The 21282-nt window shown below is 37.4% G+C and overlaps 1 long non-coding RNA gene across 1 annotated transcript; it reads left to right on the plus strand.

The window, feature by feature from the left end:
- Nucleotides 1-1690: 1690 nt before the first annotated feature.
- LOC122083198 lies at nucleotides 1691-16609 on the plus strand. Its single transcript, XR_006141580.1, has 2 exons — nucleotides 1691-2469; nucleotides 15798-16609. It is a non-coding gene; the product is annotated as an uncharacterized LOC122083198 (long non-coding RNA).
- Nucleotides 16610-21282: the final 4673 nt, after the last annotated feature.

The raw sequence follows: 21282 nt of genomic DNA on the forward strand, positions 1-21282 counted from the left end.
TACCTCTACTTTTTGCTTTTGGTTCTAGAGCAGTTGCTTCTCTCTAGTTGTCTTACTAGCTTTCTACTTTCAGGCTGGTGGGTGGGAGTTTAGATTTTCCATGACCCTTAGTTACATGTCAAGTTTAGATTAAATCTAACATGGTTGCATGGCAAAAAAGCATGAAAAATATCTAGGACTATCAAGAGAGTATAAAAGACTGAGGGGGTGCATAGTAATGTATGGATAATGCAATTAAATAGGATAGTCAATGATTGAATTAGAGAAATGATTGTCCCACCCCTATTGATGCTTCCACGTGCGCTCTTGTTCCCTACACTGGTGTAGACACTGCCTTTCACGAAACCCATTCCAATTCAATTATCTAATGCCATTTCTACCGTGTATGTCCATTTGATTACTTTAGTCCATGCACACTTTTTGTAGTCGTAAATTTTCAATTTTTAATTTTTCTACATAAGCTTAGATTAACATGAAATTTGACAAGTGTGCAACGACTTTAGTATACACCTATAGAGGGAATTTTTTTGTTCGGGAGCGTGGCTCCTGAGTCCTGACCAATGTAGGGGCCAAAGAGATCGCCCAACAACGGTGGTGTTTTTATCTTTAGTAAGCTGTAGACCGGTCGTTTCGTAGGGGGCCTATTTCTACATGAAGCTATGCTCCTAGAGAGGCTTCTTTTTCCATATCTATGTCTACCTACAAAATTTCATTTCCATATGAGCTACCACATATGCCAGATAATAGGTGCCTAGATAGGAGATTATTGAAAAAAAGAAAAGACAGAGTGATGTAATCAAGGTATATCCTCTCAAATGCGCTAGCCCCTCCCTTTGTTCTGCAACCGTTTGATGTACAATAAAGGGGCTGGCGTATCAGAGAGGAATTGGGTCCTCGAATCACTTCGGATTTGAATCCTCTGTAGCCTAGGGTGCTGGTCCGAGCACCCTTGAGATGGAGATGATTTAAATCCAATCAATTTTAGGTATTGATTCTTCTCCAGTACGTCAACCCTTTTAGTAGGGGTGTCAATGGGCCGGGTTGGTTTAAACCCAGCCTAACCCTAAGGTCTCGTAGCCTAGCCCTAGGTCGGGCTGGGATATCTCAGCCCAGGCCCAACCCTGTCGGATTTAGTCCAACTCCAGCCCTGATAGACCCTGATTGGGCTGGGTTTAACTCAATCCAGGCCAACCCAATACTATCGGTTACTTGATTGCTTGATCTTGATGCATTGTAGAGGCCAAATACCAAAGTTTTTGTATATGTGTAAATTGTGGAAAACGAATGACCTTTTTCTATAAGTACCCATTAATAATTGTTAGCATATTTATATGATATATACTTAATATACATGGTTGGGTTGAATTGGGTTGGATTGAGTTGAGTTGGGTTGGGTTGGGTTGGGTTGGGTTGGGTTGAGACCTCAACCCAGGCCCAACCCAATTTTGCCTCGGGCCTGAAAATCTCAATCCTAACCCACCCTATTTCGGCCCAACCTCTGTTCGGACTGAGGACAGGTCAGGGCTGGTTCGGATTGATTGGGCTTTGTTGACACCCTTACCTTTTGAGAGCATGCATCGGACAATTGATAGCATCCCAACCGTCTAATAAGCTCTCAGGGGCTGGCGCACTAAACAGGATATCGTTCCTCAGTTGGCCCGTCCCCGGCGGCTCGTCCAGTCGAGCGTTTTACGCGTGCGTGTTAGCAGTCGCTCGTGTAGTTTAATAACGATACGCCCAATTTCGCCGTCGAGTTTAAACCTTTTTTTTTTTTTTTTTGGTTTGGGGTAACGATTCCAGTTTGAACATTCAACAGCTGAAGGGAGAAGAAGATCCGAACTCCTTGATGACCAAAAATGTCCTCCATGATTAACCAATACCAGATGCTTCAGATCTCATGTCCCCTCTACGTTGACGAACCAAAACTGTGCAGCAATTGTGGCTTATTAGTTTAGAGCGGCTGAGGAAGCAAGCAAGCGAGCGTTATATTTTTTCTTTTTTCTGGGAAAAATACGCTCTCCAGACTCCAGATTTCCGTATCGATTCGATTCTTTCGACGCGTATATCTGCACTCTGGAGAAAGCCTGTGTGTTGAAGACGACGAACTACATCGTACCTCGTTCTCAATTTCTTTCAATTTTGCCCGCTAGCTACAGAGCATACGGTTATTCCTTCTATATCGAGATTGAACTCTCAGTTTCATCGACTGCTAATCTTTGTGTCATTGCAGTGGAGTTCATTTCTAGAAATCAGAATCAGATCCTCGCCCTTTTCAGGAACAATTGAATTCTTCTGAGTTTAGGAATTTTTTTTTTCTCCCGTTTTGCTGGAGGGTCGGAGAAGAGCTCCGATCTGAGAAATGATTACTCGTTCTAAGCTCGTTGAGCAACTCAGAGACTATCAGATTCGAACACAGCACAAGTGGGCAGCGCTTATTTTCTTCTCTCCCAAACCCCACATCACTAACAGGTATTTTTCATTCCCTGATTTGCTCAATTATGCGTACTTTATTTTTCGTCCCCTTCTTTGGTTTTGCTGGATTCATCTCGTGGTGAAGATGGCGTATAGAAGTTGGCTTAAATGTTTAATGGATCAGATATGTAGAAGTTTATCCTTCAAGCAATTTGATCTCAATACTTTAATCAAGGGTTCTGTCTATGTGAACAATTTGGAGAAATCTATCACGAAGATAGTGATTGTAGCTAGCGTTTTGTGTAAGGGCTTGTGTCCTTAGGTGGTAGGTCCTTTGTTTCTAAACGAGTTTGTACCTTAGTTGCTGCGATCATTAAAAACAGTCATGCTGGTTAGGAACAGTGAATGTTTCATTGTCTGAGCCGTAACTGAATTGGTTGATGTATTTCGACTTGAACCTGGCCTGGCAAAGTTGCAGGTTTTGCGCCCTCTTACCCACCCCACTAAACCAACTCAACTCAGCTAGGTCTTATCCCAACTAAATTGGGATTGGCTACACATATTTGCCCCCCCCCCCCCCCATCATATAACTAAAAGGGGAATTGGTGGTTGAGAAAGCCAATATTAAATTCTCAAAATCTAATTCTCAGATTCATCGATTCAGTACCTCAGCATTGTTGGAGTCTGTTGTTAAATGCGATCATATTTATATGATTGTCCACTCTGTTGACAATCTTTAAGAAAAACACGTGATCCATACCTATTCCTCCCTTAAAACTTATTGATTGTTATATAATGATATGAGCTTTTTATTGACTATATAGAAAACCTTAGATACCACATGTCCATCTTTGAAGTTCAATAACATCTTTAAATGCTAGATCTCAAGCTGTGCAAACAACATCATTGAAGCTTTTGAAATGCTAAGTCACAAGCTCTGCAAAAAGGATTTCTAAACCATATGATATTCACACTGTTAGGCTAGTCCTACATGTGAATATGATGAATGAAATAAATAGGCTGGAAGACCTATCTAGTTGATATGTTCCCATAGATAAAAGTGAGGTCAATTTACAGCAATGATGAATGATATGTGATGGACAAGATAAATGGAAGGATTTATGGTGGATCACTCATCACTGTGATAGATACTTGAGCTAGGGCGAACTATATTTCAGAGTTGCCGAAGGTTATATAAAGGTCACCTTGGTTAACTTTCTCTGTGTAATAGGGTCACGATTATGACATAGTATGGTGAAACTTCTGGAGGATATCCAACAAGAGATATAGACAGACTTTTGGTGATTAATCAGTGCTGGTCGAAGCATTAAATGTGGATTTTGGAACCTACTCCCTAATGCTGCTAAGGATTTTCTAGGGCATCACTTGTGAAAATTCAAGTTTTATTTCGCCAGAATGTGGTCTTCTGCGTATGCAACATGCAGTGTATTTGTTGTTGTCTCTCTGTATTTGGTAGGGGGTGTGTTCATGTACTTGTATGTCTGGTATACTTTCACTAGTGTGAGAGAGTTGTATGTGTGTACGCCATTATAATTCACCACATTTGTACAAACTATTGGGTGTGATGGAATTTTTCCCTGCAGATTATTGCATTTCTATGTCGTCTTACCGAGAATGTCTTGATGGTGTGCAGATAAAAAAATGGTTCTTTTTCTCTTAGTCTTTCATCAATTATTTTTTTCTATATTCTTTACCTATAATTATTGATTTTAGATTTTTTTGGGGGGGGGGGGATGGGGAACTACAAGTATAAAAGTTCTGAAAAGGTGGGTCTTCACATATTCTGGTTACATAATCTTCAGTTACCTGATTTGATGACTGCTCACTGGACAACCAGAGGAGGGGGTGAAAATGCGGAAGACAAGAATTGAAAGCTAGTTTACCCAACTAATTAGAATTTACCCGTCCTCATTACTATATTCACAAATTGTTTGTATCTCTGGGATTTTCTTCAAATGTTTCTGTCCTACTCTAAGGTTTGGTTTTAAAAGAAATGCAATTTGGAATCTTATGTCTGGGAACTAGGATGAAAACTTCAGTTGAAATATGTCAAGAGCTCGATAGCTGAAATATGTCAAGAGCTCGATATCTGAAATATGTCAAGAGCTCGATATCTTGATTATTTTCAGAGAGAAAATATTATTTTTTCAGAAAATTTTTCCTGAAACCTAAATTTTAAATTATGAGTGCAATTTTTTATCAAAATTTCAAAATCCAAATTGGGCAGAAATTTCAACCGATATACCAGGAATATTTGACATCTCAATTTTTCTCTGTTACTCAATTTTGGTGAAATTTAAAACCATGGTTATACTTGTCACTTTCCCAAATTCGAATATCGTCCTCTCAAATTAGTTAAAAGTTGATATATTGTTTTTTCTTAATCTTATTCATCTGATTTTAAATTAGATGTTTTACACATGTTTAGTGATGAAAGAATAGGCATCTGTGGTAGTAGAAAACCATTTTGTGAGGCCAACAAATTTCCAGTCTTATGTTTCAATGAAATTGTTTATGTTTTGTTTGTAACTTATAGATGGACTAAGGCTGGGTATGGTGTTGATTTTATTCATGTTTGGGTTGTAATTTAGTGTTGATGTATACATTGATGTTGCCCTTCCCTAACAATTTGAGCTTTTAGGTGAAATGGTATTGAACATGGTATGAGAGCAGGGAGCTCAAGTGTTCGACTCCTAGGAAGTGCATCAGAGGAGATTTCTCGACATTTCTTCTCTCTTGGTGCTGCGTGAGCTCCAAGTGTAAGGACCATGGGATCCTAGTCTGCACTTGCGGGGGAGTATTGATGTATACATTTACGCTGCCATTCCAAACAATTCGAGCTTTTAGGTGAAGTTGTAGCAAACATTTAGATCATCTAAGGCTGTTTTGTTTACACAAAATTTATAATTATTATTATTATTATTTTGGGAGAGGGATTAATGGAAAGATTATCTCTACAACCTATTAAATAAATACATTTCGTGTAATAGTGTCCTGAAAGACTGCATTACCCATTTAGACATCACATGTTGTAGATATGTACGAAAAATTAGGATGTTTGAGCTAAAATAAGCTTTAGGGAGGATGAAAGTAGGGAAGGCACAAGACCCAGATGAGGTCCTAATAGAAGTGTGGAAGAGCTTAGGAATATGTGGTTTATTTGCTAACCTAGTTGTTTTATAAGATTATGAGCACAAGGGAAATGCTAGATGAATGGTCAAGAACCATTATGGTTTCGATTTACAAAATAAAGGTGATATTTAGAGTTACAATTACTATTTAGGCATAAAACTAATGAGTCATACTATGAAACTGTGGGAAAGGTTTATTGAAAGCTACCTGGGGTAAGAAACTATCATTACGGAGAACCAATTTGGTTTTATGCCAGGATGATCCACAACACAAGCTATACTACTTAGGAGACTTATGAAAAGATTTAGAGATTGCAAGAAGGATCTCTATATGGTCTTTATTGACCTAGACTTATGACAGAGTCCCTAGAGAGTTAATCTGGCAAGTATTAGAGAAGAGAAGTGTTTCAAGTAAATATGTGGACATAATTAAAGATATGTATGAATATGATGGTGTGGTGACTAGTGTAAGAAGTGTGGGGGGTCAAGGTAGTAAATTTTAATTATAATTGGGTTGCATCAAGGATGAACTTTAAGCCCTTATGTGTTTGCGCTTATTGTAGATGATTTAACTAGAGACATTCAAGACGAGGTTCCTTGGTGTATGTTTTTTTGCTAATGATATTGTTTTAGCAGATGAGACAAAAGCAAGGATTAACTCCAAGTTAGAGATGTGGGGATCAACCTTGGAATCAAAATGTTTAAAGATAAGTAGAACGAAGACAGGGTATATGGTGTGTAACTATAGTTACATTGGGACTGATATGAGGTGGTGAAAATTGATGGAGAGAGATTCCGCAAAGCAATTATTTTAGGTATTCAAGTTCAATCATAAATAAAGAAGGTTATATAAAGGATGATGTTTCACAAAATATTAAAATAGGATGGATGAGGTGGAGAGGTGCATTGAAAATGTTATTTGATTGGCATATTCCTTTAAAACTTAAAGAGAAATTTTATAAGACAATCATAAGACTAACTATGATGTATGGTGCGAAAGAGTGTTGAGCAGTTAAGAAGCATCATATAGATAAACTTAGTGTAGTGGAGATGAGGATGTTGAGATGGATGTGTGGTAAAAATAGGAAGGATAAAGTAAGGAGTGATCATATTAGAGCTGATTTGGGAGTAGTTCTGATACATGATAAGCTACGAGAAACTCGTTGGAGGTAGCATGACCATGTTTGATGTAGGCCTTTGGATGCTCTTGTACGGAGGAGTGATTTGATTTAGATTGAAAGAATTAAAAGAACCAGGCAGACCAAAAATGGCCATAGGAGGAGTGATGAGGAAAGACATGTGTAGTTTAGGCTTTATATGATGCAGATTTATCACCAAAAAAAGCTTGTTTTATTATGAATAAGCCTAGGGATGGGTTCTATACATGTTGGGCCTTCGATCCCATGTGTTTTGAGTGTAATAGATCACTTTTGTGGGTCTAAAAGTGGGGCTCTAAGATTGAGTAAGGGATTACTAGTTAGTTTCCTTTTAAGTTGGGTTTAATTTAAGTTATATTGATTTCTTAAGATTCAAGTTATTAGATGAGTCAAGTCATTAATGGTTAGTTTCCTTTTTCAACTAGTTTCTAATTTCAATAAGTTTCTAATTTCAGTTTTTAGTAACTATTATATTAGGAGAATATTTGGTTTCCTTTTTGAGGAACTTTCTATTTTGTAATTCCCTCCCCCATCAATATTATAAATAAAGAGGAGGAGGCTCCTAAAAAAAAAAGGAGATGATTTGATTATTGAAAAAAAAAAAAAAACTTGTTTGCTGGTCGCTGCCTTGCATTTGCTGGGTTTATTGTGTGTTTGATCACAGTGGAAGGGAGTGGTGTTTGATCCATTCGACACTTTGAGGTGTGAATCCCGAGTGGTCTTTTCAAGCTTTCTTTTTCTTCTTATTCTCAAGTTTATCTACAAGGTTCTTTGATTCAGGTGAGAGATCTGTTGGTTTTTTTTCCAAATTCTGGGTTTAGAATTTCAGATTTCCATCCTGTCGCCCTTCTCTGTTCTGAGAGTTGCAGCCATCTGATGGCCTTGAATTTTGGATTGAGTGTTAGTCTCATCTAGAAGGAGGTTCGATCCTAATCTGAGCATAATCAGACGAGCCGATTGTGAAATCTGGAAAGTCTCCTATTCTGCCCAATTCTGTTTCCTGTCCAGAATTCTGATTCTCTCGGTACTGTGTGTTGTTACTGGTTGCTGATCATATACTTCACTGTTTATGCTTGTTAGTTGATGAGTTCAGCCCCTAAACCCTTGGCTGTTATTCTGTTTCAGAATTTCTGAGTTGTTGAAATCGATTGCAAGTGTCATATTATGTTATCTCAGTTTTTCACTACCATACTATGCTTGATTTATTTGGGAGATGCTTGGTTGTTCTTTGATTAAAAGTTCCTGCAGTTGAGACTTGGTTAGACCCCTATCCTAGTCTACATTATTATATCAAGTATGACCTCGAATAGAGTTGATTAGAGGGCAAGGATCCATGTAGCCGACCTCATTTAGTTGGGATAAGGCTGAGTTGTGGTATATAAATCTCAATCTGTATTTTCTTCTACACTCAATAAAGTTGAAAGCTTCAAGAATATAGTGGGATTGGAAAGGAGTCAAATAGTTGTAAATACGTTTAGCTATAAAATATGACTGATTTACCTAGATGGTAAGGGGCCTTGGAAAGTGATTCTTACACACATCTAATTGAACCTAGTCCTTTGAATTGGATAATAATAGCTAGTGGAAGTAATAGTGTTTGGTAGAACAGATATTGGTCATAAATCTAATGAGTCATAATATGAAGCTACGGGATAATGTTATTAAAGCCCGTCTGGGGAGAGAGACTCATATCTTGGTGAACCAATTTGGGTGTATGCCAGGTAGATCCACGATTGAAGCTATTTACTTATTGAGGAGGCTCATGGAAAGATATAGAGAAGCAAGAAAGATCTCTATATGGTCTTTGTTGACCTAAAAAAGCCTATGATAGAGTCCTTAGAATCTGGCATGTTCTAGTAAAGAGAGGGGTGTTGAGTAAATATGTGGATGTAATTAAAGATATGTATGAGAGAGCGTGGTGACTAGTGTGAGGTCAAGGCTAGGAATTCCCAATTACGGTTAGGTTACATTAAGGATCAACCTTAAGCTCTTATCTATTTTTGCTTATCATGGATGACCTAACCAAGAGCATTTAAGATGAGGTCTTATGGTGTATGCTTTTCGTTGATGATATTGTTTTGGTGGATGAGAGTATGAGACAAAAGCAGGTTAATGTAGCAGCGCTCCGATGGATCGACCCAAACCCGCTCTAGAACCCGGACCAAGACCCAAATCCAGGTTCCAAGTTACTGATTTGGGTTCAAGATCATTAGAATATTCTAGGATTTTATTTTATTTGAGAAAATTTGTTATCTTTTATTTTAGGTTGTTTTGGGCTAGCTATTAGGTAAGTAGAACTTTCCAATTTTAATTTTATTGTGTTTCTATTTTATTAGATTTTAAATTAAGAAGTTTCTTTGATGTTAGATTAATCTCCTAGTTGGCACTTCTCTTTTTTTTTTTAGTAACTCTTCTCCTACTTATGTAAGGCCATGGCCCACAGTAGTTTTAGTTGATGAATTGAAGAATGAATTAATTTGCCAAAGGCCTGCGTGGCTGCCTCTTCCTCCCCTGCGATCTTCTCTTTCTCTTATCTCCTCCTTGTCCAGCGAGACAATCCCCCCTTCTTCTTCTACCCTGCGACTCTTCTTTTCCCCTTTCTTCTTCTCTGGTTTATTTCTTCCCATCCTCCGTTTTTGGACATTGATATCAGTCTCGAGGGGAAAGCTTCTTGAACCCTTGATCGTTGCTGACTGGTTCTGAGCTTTGAATCGAAGGCAGCCATTCCCTAGGCGACCAAACCCTCAAGAGTTTCTTACCTAGATCCAACAAAACCCTGCAATTCATGCTACCTGAAACAACTGCCCAGATCTGATTTCAGTGGACTGTATCTCCCTTAGGTGCTGAACACTGGAACCATTACAGCGTGCGTACGATAGGGTTTTAGAACACCTTCCATCGCCTGGAACTTCAAGAGGAACATATCAATGGTGAGAAGAAACTGTGCCTGAAACCTAAATGTGTTCTTTGCGTTTTTGCTTGACGCTAGGTTGAAGTGAACCTCACAGTTCTTGTTTTTAGGTTCTCTTTTAGTTGTTTTCCCAGATTTACCCCCACCCTTCTATTCTAATTATGTGCTGTCCTTTCCCTTCTATTTCAAGAATACCCCTCCCCTTTCATACGCTACTCTCTTCTTCTAAAGTGAGAATTGAAGAAGTCTTTAGGGTTTTGTCTTTTGTGTAAATGTCCTTTTGTTTTATCTCTATATTGTTGCCCCCTACTTTATCCTCTTATTTACACCCTGCCATCGAGTTTAATGCTATTCCTACTTTGTCTCTAGCCAGTAAATAATAATCCCTTTTATATCCCATTGCTTCTTTATTTGCTAATAGCTCCTTGAGAATTCTGGATATATTACAATATTGCCATTGATTGTGATAGTTGTGCTTTTATTTAAGTGGGTCCACATCCACCTTGGGACTGAATTCTTGGGGCCCACCGGCCCCGCATTACAGGGATTAACGTTAAGTTAGACCTATGGGGATCAACCTTGGAAACAAGAGGCTTTAAGATTAGTAGAACAAAGGTGGAGTATATGATGTGCAATTTTAGTCACACAGTCACACTATAATGGATAATGACATGGTGAAAATTGGGGAAAGAGAGATACTGCAAAGTGATTATTTTAGATATCTAAGGTCAACCATAAATAAAGAAGGCCACATGGAGGATGATGTTTCATAGAGAACTAAAGTGGAATGGATGACGTGGAGAGGTTTGACTGGAGTACTGTGTGACCGATGTAGTCCTTCCATGCTTAAAGGAAAGTTCTATGGAACTGTTTTTCGACTGACTATGATGTATGGGGTAGAATGTTGAGTAGTTAAGAAATGCCATATTAAGAAGTTATGTGTAGCAGAGATGAGAATGTTAAGATGGATGTGTGGCAAAACTAGAAGGATAAAGTAAGGAATGAGCGTATTAGAGCTGATTTGGGAGTTGCCCTGATCAATGACAAGCTCCGAGAAAGTCATTTGAGGTGGTATGGTCATGTTCAACGGAGGCTTGGGGACGCCCCAATAAGTAAGAGATCTGATTTCGATTGAAGGAGCTAAAAGAGCTACGGGCATGCCTAAAATGACCATGGGAAAAGTTGTGAGGGATGACATGCATAGCCTAGGTCTTGTCCCAAGTATGACCTCGGATAGATCCTATTGGAGGGCAAAGATTTATGTAGCCGACCCCATTAAGTTGGGATAAGGCTGAGTTTGTTGTTGCTGTTGTTGTTATTGTTTGCAGAACTGATATTGGATGGAACCTAGATTTGCTCCAGGGTTTGGACGGATAAAACTAAAGATCCCAATCAAATTGCTCTCAAACCCTAACAAGCTTTGAATGAAGCCTTAAGAGAGTTGGTTGTGGTGACCAATTAAGGGGAATGGTTTTATACTTTTATCTCACCACACATGGCATAGAGAGGCTGTGAGGGAGTGGGTAAGTGAGAGATAATTGACTTGCAAAATGAATCAGCTGTTTGCCAGCACTAGAATCAATGTCAACGAACTCAAAAAGTGTCTCTGGTTGTTCATTACTGGGGGCCCAAACTTTTTCATCCATTCCATGGACTAGCATTGTCAAGAGTCCCCCTGTTGGGAGGAATACCAGGGTCAAAACCTTTCCTCATTGAATGTGTGTTTCTTATGCTGGAGCAGGTCACCACTTGATTTGCATCATGGATCTTGTCAACATTAGCAGACCTGAACGGGAGAAAAGGAAAAGCTGCTAGTTCAGGAAGTTCCTGAAAAGTTATTTGGAAGTAGGATGGAATATCTCCAGTGTCCAACTTATTATAGTATATAGAAGGTTCTGTCGTATATTGGGGTTCTTTTCTATAGGTGATGCAGTTGTAAGTTTAGAGTCTGGACCGACCTCAATAGTGGTTTATAAGGGTTTGTATACTTGTTTGGGGGTTATATTTGACACTTTCTAATTATTGTTATCATTATTATTATTATTATTAGTTTCATTTAGCACTCTTTGGATTGAGTTATGGAGTTGAGTTTGATTCAAACTCTACTTCCAAAATAGAGTACAATTGGGATTGTTCTGAGTCTTTATATTTGGATGTTGAATTGAAATTTTGTGGCTGCTGTGGGTGTTTACTGGTGGTGTTCCTCTTTTTCCTTTCTCTCTCAGGTCTGATTCACTCTTTTCCTCTCGTTTCTTTATTATTACCCATATATTACTGTTGCAACCATCTTTGTTAAACCCAACCCCTGCTCTGTTCTGGGCAACCCAAGAGTCCCCACTTAGTTTGGTTGATCTCGATCAAATCTCCTGATCTTCCAATAGGAGCATGAACTTCTATGAATATTTTCGAAATTGCCACTTTTCATTGTAATTGAGTTTTCTATTATTTTGGTGGGCCCATAGCATGATAGCAACCAAATTTAGGGTTTAAGAACCCAGGGTTGCCTCCTTAGGTTTTGAAACGAAGATAGCAATTCATAATGTTCACATCGTGCGCTGACAGCTGACAGAATCCAACGGTCTTGATTTGACACACAAAAAGTGATGCCGATCTGACAGCCCACATATGCTCCGAGATTTGGTCCTGCGCAGGTGCACAAAAGCGGCCCCTGAGATTCCATTTTAAGTGTTTCTGTTGGCCCCACTTAAAAAGGCCATAACTTGGCCAATTTAGCTTGGTTGAGCTATTCAAATTGCAGAATTCTCATCTCTGCTAGTACTACCTTCCCAGAGCAAAATATCAGGAAGGAGGAAAGAAGAAGGTTGTGGAAATTGAAGATGAATGGTTTAGTGCATTGACCCCCATTCACCTCCCTTACATTATGTGTTAAAAGGTACTAGTGTACAGATATTTGTTATCTCCTGAATCATGTATCTTAACTTCTTTGCTGTTCTTTGAGTTTGACACATAAAGAAAGGGAAAATGCTTGCATAATTTGAGGCTTTGTCGAGTATTTGCTTTGTAGACAGAAATTCGGTATTTGTCAGAGGTGGTTGTGTAGCTGTTTCTTTGTGGGTTGGGCAGCGACACGAAGAGCACCCGTTGAGGTGCTCAAGGCCCATATCCAAAATCCTGTGGCTGAGTTCATTGTCCTAAAGATGGCTGGGCCGACTACAATTAGGAGACTCTTCACGAGTGAGAGTCCTTAAGCCACGGTGCTACAATGACACCAGGGATGCCAAGGCAATTTGAATGAATTGGGAGTTCTTAAGGTGCTTTGGAGAAGCCACTACTTCCTCACCCCTTCCTTATTCCATTGTAAAAATGTGTTAGAGTAGGTTACCTGGGAATACAATTTAGGCATTTTGAGGGGATTAGGGTGGAAGTCTTGTAAACTATTTCTTACATTTTGATAATGAGAGCATATTTTGAGAGGATTATACTGTTGGTGGTCCCATTTTCTCAAGAAAAATTGTTCATGGAAATTGTGTCATCATCTTTGGGTAATCATGTACATCTTCTTTTAGATCTGTTATCTGCTAGAATTTATGAGGTAACACTACATTATCATTTTGGGATCAATCTCTTTATCAAGGTTTTATATTTTTGTTTAAAGTTTAGATGGTCTAGGAAACTCCCTCACCTACTCTTTATTAGGCGGACATTTAGGCTGAATTCTTTTCGTTGACAGGAATATTGCTTTAGTAAGGGTTGATTATGCTTTGCACAATCTAGTTGTTGTCAAGCGTCTTCCCCTCCAATGATGGGTGATTTTCAAGCACCTTCTCCTACATAGTTTGGTTCAAAATATCGGGTTTCGACACTTGGGGAGACTGAAATTTCGGTCGAAATGTGAAAATTTTTAAGGAAACCAGGGAAATTTTATGGTTTGGTGGAAACTTTGGTTTCGACCCCAAAAATGTGTTTTTTTTTTTGCCTGATTTTTTGTGTACGTCCTATTTTAAACATCTCTAACACATTCTCATAATTAGTTTCATAAAAAAAACATTTAAAGTCATACTTGTGGTGTTGACTGAAGTTTGTTAATGTATGTTGAGTCGTTGATTGAAACTATACTACATAAGTACATATATAATTTATTAACTAAAAATGTGAAATACACGATTAAAAGTTTAAAACAAATAAAACTTAAAGTAAATGATCTAAAATAAATAATAATATTACATAATTTTGACGTATCTCTTAAGTCTCAAGTCTCAACAGTCAACTCAACGTACTTCAGGTAAATATGTGTTGTAGGCAAATGTGTTTTTAAAAACAGAAAAAAAGGACACTGTGAATGCGTAGATCGGGTCATTCTAACTAACCTATAAAAAATTTATGTCATTCTACTATATTTCCAAGTATATTCTATAAAAAAATGATTTTTGGTGAAGATGGGATTTACCTTTTTGGTCCAAGCTCCCTTCTTTAGGTAGATATGCTATGAATGTGTAAGATCCAAGCTTAGAATGAAGATTTGATGGCACAAGGGAAGAATCTTGAGTGTTTTCCCTAGTTTCCCACTTTACAGAGAAGAAATAGGGGGAGAGGGTCGAAATTTCAAAATAAGAAGGCTTGGTTTCCCATTCAAGAAGGTTTTATAAAGGCTGGTTCCACCCAAAGGGTCGATCCCATTGGTCCGTTCGAAATTCCCACATTTCGGTTGAAATGCGGGAATTTTGGTCGATACTGGTCGAAACCAGTGACTTTTAAAAGTCACATGGTATTTGGTATTGGAATCCTAGGATACCGTGGAAATGTGGGAAATTTCACAGAGGTATCTATCGAAACCTTGAACCATGGTTTTCATGAGTTGAACATTTGTTTTGCCTCCTGCACGATCTTCATTTGATGGAATCTTAGGCTGGAATTCACCAGAGTTACCTATTCGTTAGCGGGAATATTTCTCTATTAAGGTTGCTTCTGCCGTAGGAAAATCAAAGTTTTGAGGCTTCTTCCCCTTGATTTATATTAATTTTCAAGAAGATCTATTGATTGTCATGAGGTGTGCATTTCTTCTGCCTCCCTGGCACCCTCTTGTATCTAATGTGTTGATTTTGTTTCACTGGTTGTGGACTTTGTGTCGGTCTGTTGTACCATTAGGAAGATCGTTATTTTGTGGGATCCTGGAGAAGATTATAAGTCCAAATGTTTATAGGATTGGATGCCTGAGATGGGATTTTATTAGGAGAGGACATGGAACCCAGTGATCTCTTAGTGATCCATGACTAGTTCACACCGTTAACTCTTTTTTTTTTTAAAGGAAAAAAAACAATGGAAGACACATTGTTAACATAGTTGAAATGATCGGAAGCTAGCTCTGTCTATCAGGATGACAAGATTGCATTCCCATTCCTATTCTCCTCTTTCTATCATTGGACGTTAGGCTTCTATTGAAAGATGGGAGAAAGATCCTCATTGGAGTTGTGCACTGGCGTTTTGGAGGGAACTGATTTGACAATCTGAATTTAAGAATGTGTAGACTTCCTGGTGCACCGAATAAATTTTCTGATGTCAAGGACGGTTCATCATTCTTTCTTTGGTTCTGATCTTGTTGAATATGGAATTTCTTAGTATGGCAAGGCTGGTGGCTATCTTGGTTTTCGATAAAGCAAGAGAAGATTGGATAGTCAATATCTGATTGTTGCTTGATCCTCCTGATTGTTGTCTTATGTTGGACAATTCCTTCTGTCATGTTCCCAAGGAGGGGAACGAGTCAGCAAATTGAACCAAAAATTTTGTTTTGTAGTGGAAACTCTATCCTGTTCTTACATGCTCCGTTTTCCCCCCACCCCCTTTTTATTTTTTACATCCCTTATATTTTGCTCTATAATGAAATTCTGATATTTATGGAAACAACAACTTTTGAAGACCTGAAGTAGCAGTTCTAATCGCAAATAGAAGAATCTGAAATTGTGTGCACCTGGATAAATAGGAAAGGGGAGTTGTTGCTCTTATGTTTATATATTCTGGAAATTTCTCCATTTTCCCATGTTCTCTTTCCCCCTCATTTTCCCCCCCTCTGCTCGCTCTCTTCTAGTTGTAATCATAAGGCAAATTTTGCATTAGTCTGCACGGATTGTAATTCTACATGGCATTATAGACATCAAACTGGGGTTTATGATAATACAGAAATGTGAAATTTTTGTTGATTTTATGCAGGGCTGATGTCATTGTAGCTCTCCTATGGGCTCTACTGTTTAGTGTGCTTGTAGTGACCTCTTATGTGACACTGTACTTCAAACACTTCCGATTCTTGGTAGTTGTTATATGCTTCAGTATCCTTCTTCCCACTTTCCTGCATGTTTCTAGACAGAGGAGATTGGCAAGGAAAAGGGAGAGAAGGTTGTTACTACCCTTGTCAATGTGAACATTATATTGCTATGGATATTTACAAGGTTGTTGGCACGGTGACTTGCGCAAGAAAAAGATTTTTGTTTGCCTCTTTTCCAATGTAGCTTGTACAAGTAGCTTTGAGGAAAGACACTCACCAGCTCCCTTTAGTTGATGCTATGGTTTCTTTTTTCTACCGTCTTGGATCTCAAACCTGTGATAATCAGACAAGACACCATACATTCTTGATCCATACCAATTGTATTCTTTTATCATGATGGGTTGTAAAATTTAACCCAGGTTTAAAGGTGGGTACTTCACTCAAGCGGATCTTCTATGGAGCATTTTACTGGATACATCTTACTTTCAAAGTTGAGAAAAACTGGAATTCTAGCACAGAGAGAGAGAGAGAGAGGGTTTTCAAGCTCTGGGTATTGATCACTGGGTGAACTAACTGGCTGCAGTACTCTCAGAGTCTGAGGCACTTAAAAGAAACATGACAGAATATTTCTGCATGGCTGTCTGAGAAATGTAATCCAACTATATTGATGGTGTTGTTCTTCTCCATGGAATTGAAACTGTATCATTGATCTAAAATCTTTTTCTTTTTGGACAACAGCATTCAAAACTTAAAATTTGAAGGTTTTTCTTCCAAAATTTTTGTATTGCACTTCAGTTATGTTTTTTCCTTTTTTGGGATTTAAAAAAAATAGATAGATGAGGCTACAATGCAATGGGGAAGGATGGAATCAAGAAACCATGAAAACCCTTGTCTAGGTGGATCCTTCTATGATTTGGTACTTTGTGTCTGTAAACTGTCCAAAACACTTTGTGTGAATTGTTGGCACTATTGTAAGGGAAGGTATACCAGGCAGTTTCAGCTTCTTCTTTTTTCTTTTTAGCCCATTGGTTGGAATCTCGTGGCACTTAATTGGCTTTGGCTCCTCTTTTCCCTCACCAATTAATAAAATCCCTTCTGAGGGAAGAGGATACAGTTTTAGGAGGATGGATTAAGGTTTGTGATGGAACTACAAAATATATAGAAACTATATAAGAGTCCTATTGCTAAAAATTAAGAAATCAATTACAAGATAATAAGGATGATAGAAGACCACTTAACTCAAGGGTCAAAAGGACCGCTTTTGGGACTCATTCAACCACAAGAGAACTTCAAACTCATTGGAGATTCACTCACCTAAAAGTGGGACTCATTTACCGCAAGAGGTTATATTGGAACCAAATTCTTCTTTCCTCTACACTTAATACTATAAATATAAATAGAGGAAGGGTGGAACTAGCCATTTGGTTAAAAAGCCTTTGAAATATAGCCATTGGAAACATCTTGGAAAGAGTACACGGGAGAAAATGAAGTGGGTATTAAATGTATGATCATGAGTTCATGATTACATCAGTTAGGTTTTTTATTAATTGACTTGGTCATGGTTCAAGCTGGGTTCGCAGATATTAAGTTCAACCTGGTTTATAATTACCCAGCCCAGTCCAAGAAAACCAGCTCAAGCATGCATGGAACCAGTACATAAGATAATGTCTGCAGCTGTTTAAACTGCTGTTCATTTGCCTCCGTCCTGCCCCATGCTTCCAGCTTTCCCTTCTTTAACCATTTCTGAACCCAAAATTATCAAACAAAGGAGAAAGAAAACATTATAATCAATCATGTTCGTGGGTGCATATGCATTTAAAGAACACACACATATATATTTCCTTTCTTTAACCATTTCTGAACCCAAAAACAGCAAACAAAGGAGAAAGGAAACACTATAATCAATCATCTTCATGGTCATGGGCGCATATGCATTTAAAGAAGGCATCTATTTAACATTAACTTTGGTCGCCAAGCATGCCCTTCAAAGAAATGGAAGAGGGTATCTTCACTTTTCTCTGTTTGATCTTTAGATAGTATGGGGAGGGACCAGGGAGCTGGAGGGCTCCTGCAAATGATTATTACCATATTAAATCCATCTCCTTTGACTTCCCATTTGAAGCTTAGTAAGATAGATGGTGTGGATCAGTATGGACCATTCATTTTCCAAATTCTTTTTTCCCTGTTATTTATTTTCTTTACATACAAAGCTCTCCAACTGTTTCATTCTCTCCAAAACCAAATCCTGTAGATTATCTAAAGTGCTTCATAACAGTTGAGAGGTGCCTAATAATGCAGTTATCTCTAAAGTGAGTAGATTAACAATGCAAAGGTTCTTAGGGATGGTTTAGGGTATTAGGGTCGGTTTAGTAGGGTAGCTTATGATCTTCCATCCACAGTATAAGCAATAAAATATACATATTGATCATATTATTGAAACCTCCAACCCCTAAAGGCACACAAATTTTGGGGTCTTATAAATTTGATGCTTGTGTGAGATGCTACTTAAAAGGTCTAAAGCATTTCTCTTTCTTTACTTATTATATAGTTTATATATATATATACTAGTAAGAAAATACATGTGCAAATGCACGTGTGGCCGTGTGAGAGAGAACAAAATGTCTGCGTTAAATTAAATGTATTTTAATTATATATTATATCCATTGAAACAATTAGTAATTTAAGATGATTATTGAATATTAATTTTTAAATTTCAATTAATGATAGACAAATACGGATTTTCTTAGACAATCAATGGTTAAATGCTATTCTAGGGCAGAGGGGAGAGAGAGAAAAATGTAGAAAGTGAAAACTTATTGTAGAAACTTTAGGAAAAAACCTTTTTAGAACATTTAATTGGTTTTTAAAAAAGCTTCTCCCTCTCTCAAAGTGATTTAATTACTATTAACGTGGGAGACGAATCTAAATGGCACATCAACCACCCATCAATTCTAGCAAAGCTGCACATGTGGCATAGAGAGAGAGAGAGAGAGAGAGAGAGAGAGAGAGTTGTAATGCAAATACTTCTCAAGGACTAAAGAATTCAAGGAACGCAAGAAATGCTACATGAAATTGGAGAGTATGTAGTAGACTAAATATCAACCCTTTAGTAGTTTGATATATACTGTAGGAACCCAAAAGGCCTAATGTTTACATGTTTTAGAAAGGATTATATAAATATTGGATTTGTGTTGTTTTCCATGGATATACTACACTTAATGTTCACAAAAGTGTAAAGATATTCACCTAATATGATCATTATAATGGATAAATGAGTTTCTTAATATGACACACCAGCTAAGGAATCTTTAAAAGAAATCAACAGACATGAACAAATATACTCACAAAATAAACCTTTCACCCTATATTTCTCTTTCTTCGATGAACTGACAAAAGGAGAGATCAATTAATGGAACCTCATCAGCACAAAGCAAGTTGCATTACCTTCCAAGTTGCTTCTACTTCATTAACATAAATTTAATAACAAAATACAAGCAAAAGCCATAAGTGATTAGTCTTCGTTCTACCCAAATTACCAGTTTCAGAGACATTGAAAAGATATCTCCAAGGCTGTGGAGAGAATCTTTTTCTAGATTCAAAGGAAAGCTTTATAGATATACAATTTATGAATTGATACTTTAGCAATCATAAAGATGGATCATATTGCATCCAACATTACACTCGTTCTTAAAGAAAAGATTGTTAAAAGAAAAGAATCCATATTTTGATCGAATTGGTTTGCTCTGGAATGGGAGGATTCGAACTTCAGAGTAGTTGGAACAAAACCTGATGCCTTACCGCTTTGCCACACCCCATTTCGATTTCTATTTGACCTCATAAACATAAATGTTGGGTGTATGTCAATTCCAGAACAACTTTACATATATCATCTGTCTTCTCATAACCATAATTATGTGCACTCATGTAATGAAAATAAAAGAGGAAGGCACCAATTGAGGAAAAGTGGAACAAAAAAAATATAATGTTTAAAGAATTTCAAAAAAAAAAAAAAAAAATCAAGGAAAAGAGAAGCATCATAATTCCAAAACACAAATACAAATTTTATTAGAAAAATAAGGGGAACAGTATTGGCAACAAAAACCTTCACAGATATCACCAATCTTCTCAAAACCATAATAACTTCCTTCAGGCATCATAAACACAACTTCCTTTAGGAATATGGTAGTATCTCGCTCAATAATCCATGCATTCACTATCACTTGGGCATCCTTGGGCACCGTGAACCCATAGATATTCACTTTAGTTTCAGCTATAGGAGGGTCAAGAGAGGAATTGGTGGTTGCAGAGTCCTTTATTCCTGCCTGCATGTCTTATGATTTGATTTGGAAAGTAAGGCTTGGAATTAGTCAAAAGTAATCAAAACACCAGGAACATCCAAAAATCATCAAGTTCATAGTACTTTCATTGTTTCATTGGAACCATTCACTAACCAAGATCTTAAGCTTTGTGTTATCACCTTCACCGAAAATCTCTTTATTTGTGCATAAAGGGAACCTAATCTTATCCAATGCCTAATGTAGAGTAAACAAATTCAAATAAAATCAGCGGCATACAAGAGAGAAATAAACAATACTAAGGCATAAAAAACGATTGTTACTCACGTGTAATAAACGGTTTAGTAATTTTTTCATACATTAGAAGTATTGGAGATAACTCTCTCAAAAATTATAATATCCATGCAGCAAGAAACTTCACCTTGGAAATCAAATTTTTCTACGTTGTTGCGACGTTACATCTTTGAGACCGATTCCTCTTTCTTAAACCATATAATTGCTCCTATTAAAAAAGGATAAAGAAGAAAAAGGAACACCATATCCGTACATTCTAATAGGAATACAAAGAAGATACAACATCAGAAGCGCCCCCCCAAAAAAAATATATATATATATATATATATTTATATAAATTCCAGAAAGGGGGAGGGGAAAAAAATTCTTAGCAAATCCAAATCAGTAGATAACCCATTCAGAATGGCTCTGATCTTATCTTCAACCTTGTAAAATCATAAAAACATATTTGACAGAAACAACATAAAAACTTGTCTCTACCCTTCATGTTTCACCCTCAAATAGACAACATAATAATCAAACTAAAACCTATAACAAAAAAAAAAGGATAAAGAAGAAAAAGGACCTTCATGTTTGCACATAGTAATAGGGTTACAAAGAAAATACAACATCAGAAGCGCAAAAACTAAAACATGTGCATGCAAGAAACAAACCTAGAAAAGGAGGAGAAAAAGGAGGAGAGGGGAAATAAACTTCTTAGAGCCAGTTTGGTATCGTTTCTGTTCCAGAAAAGTCATTTCGTGTCAAAAATGAAAATTTCAGTTTCTGTGTCAAAATGCAGTTTTTAAACGAAAAAATGGTGTTTCAAAATTTCAGATTTTTATCGGGAATTTTTTTTTTTTTT

This window comes from Macadamia integrifolia, chromosome 7, assembly GCF_013358625.1.
Source record: "Macadamia integrifolia cultivar HAES 741 chromosome 7, SCU_Mint_v3, whole genome shotgun sequence".
Classification (NCBI taxonomy): domain Eukaryota; kingdom Viridiplantae; phylum Streptophyta; class Magnoliopsida; order Proteales; family Proteaceae; genus Macadamia; species Macadamia integrifolia.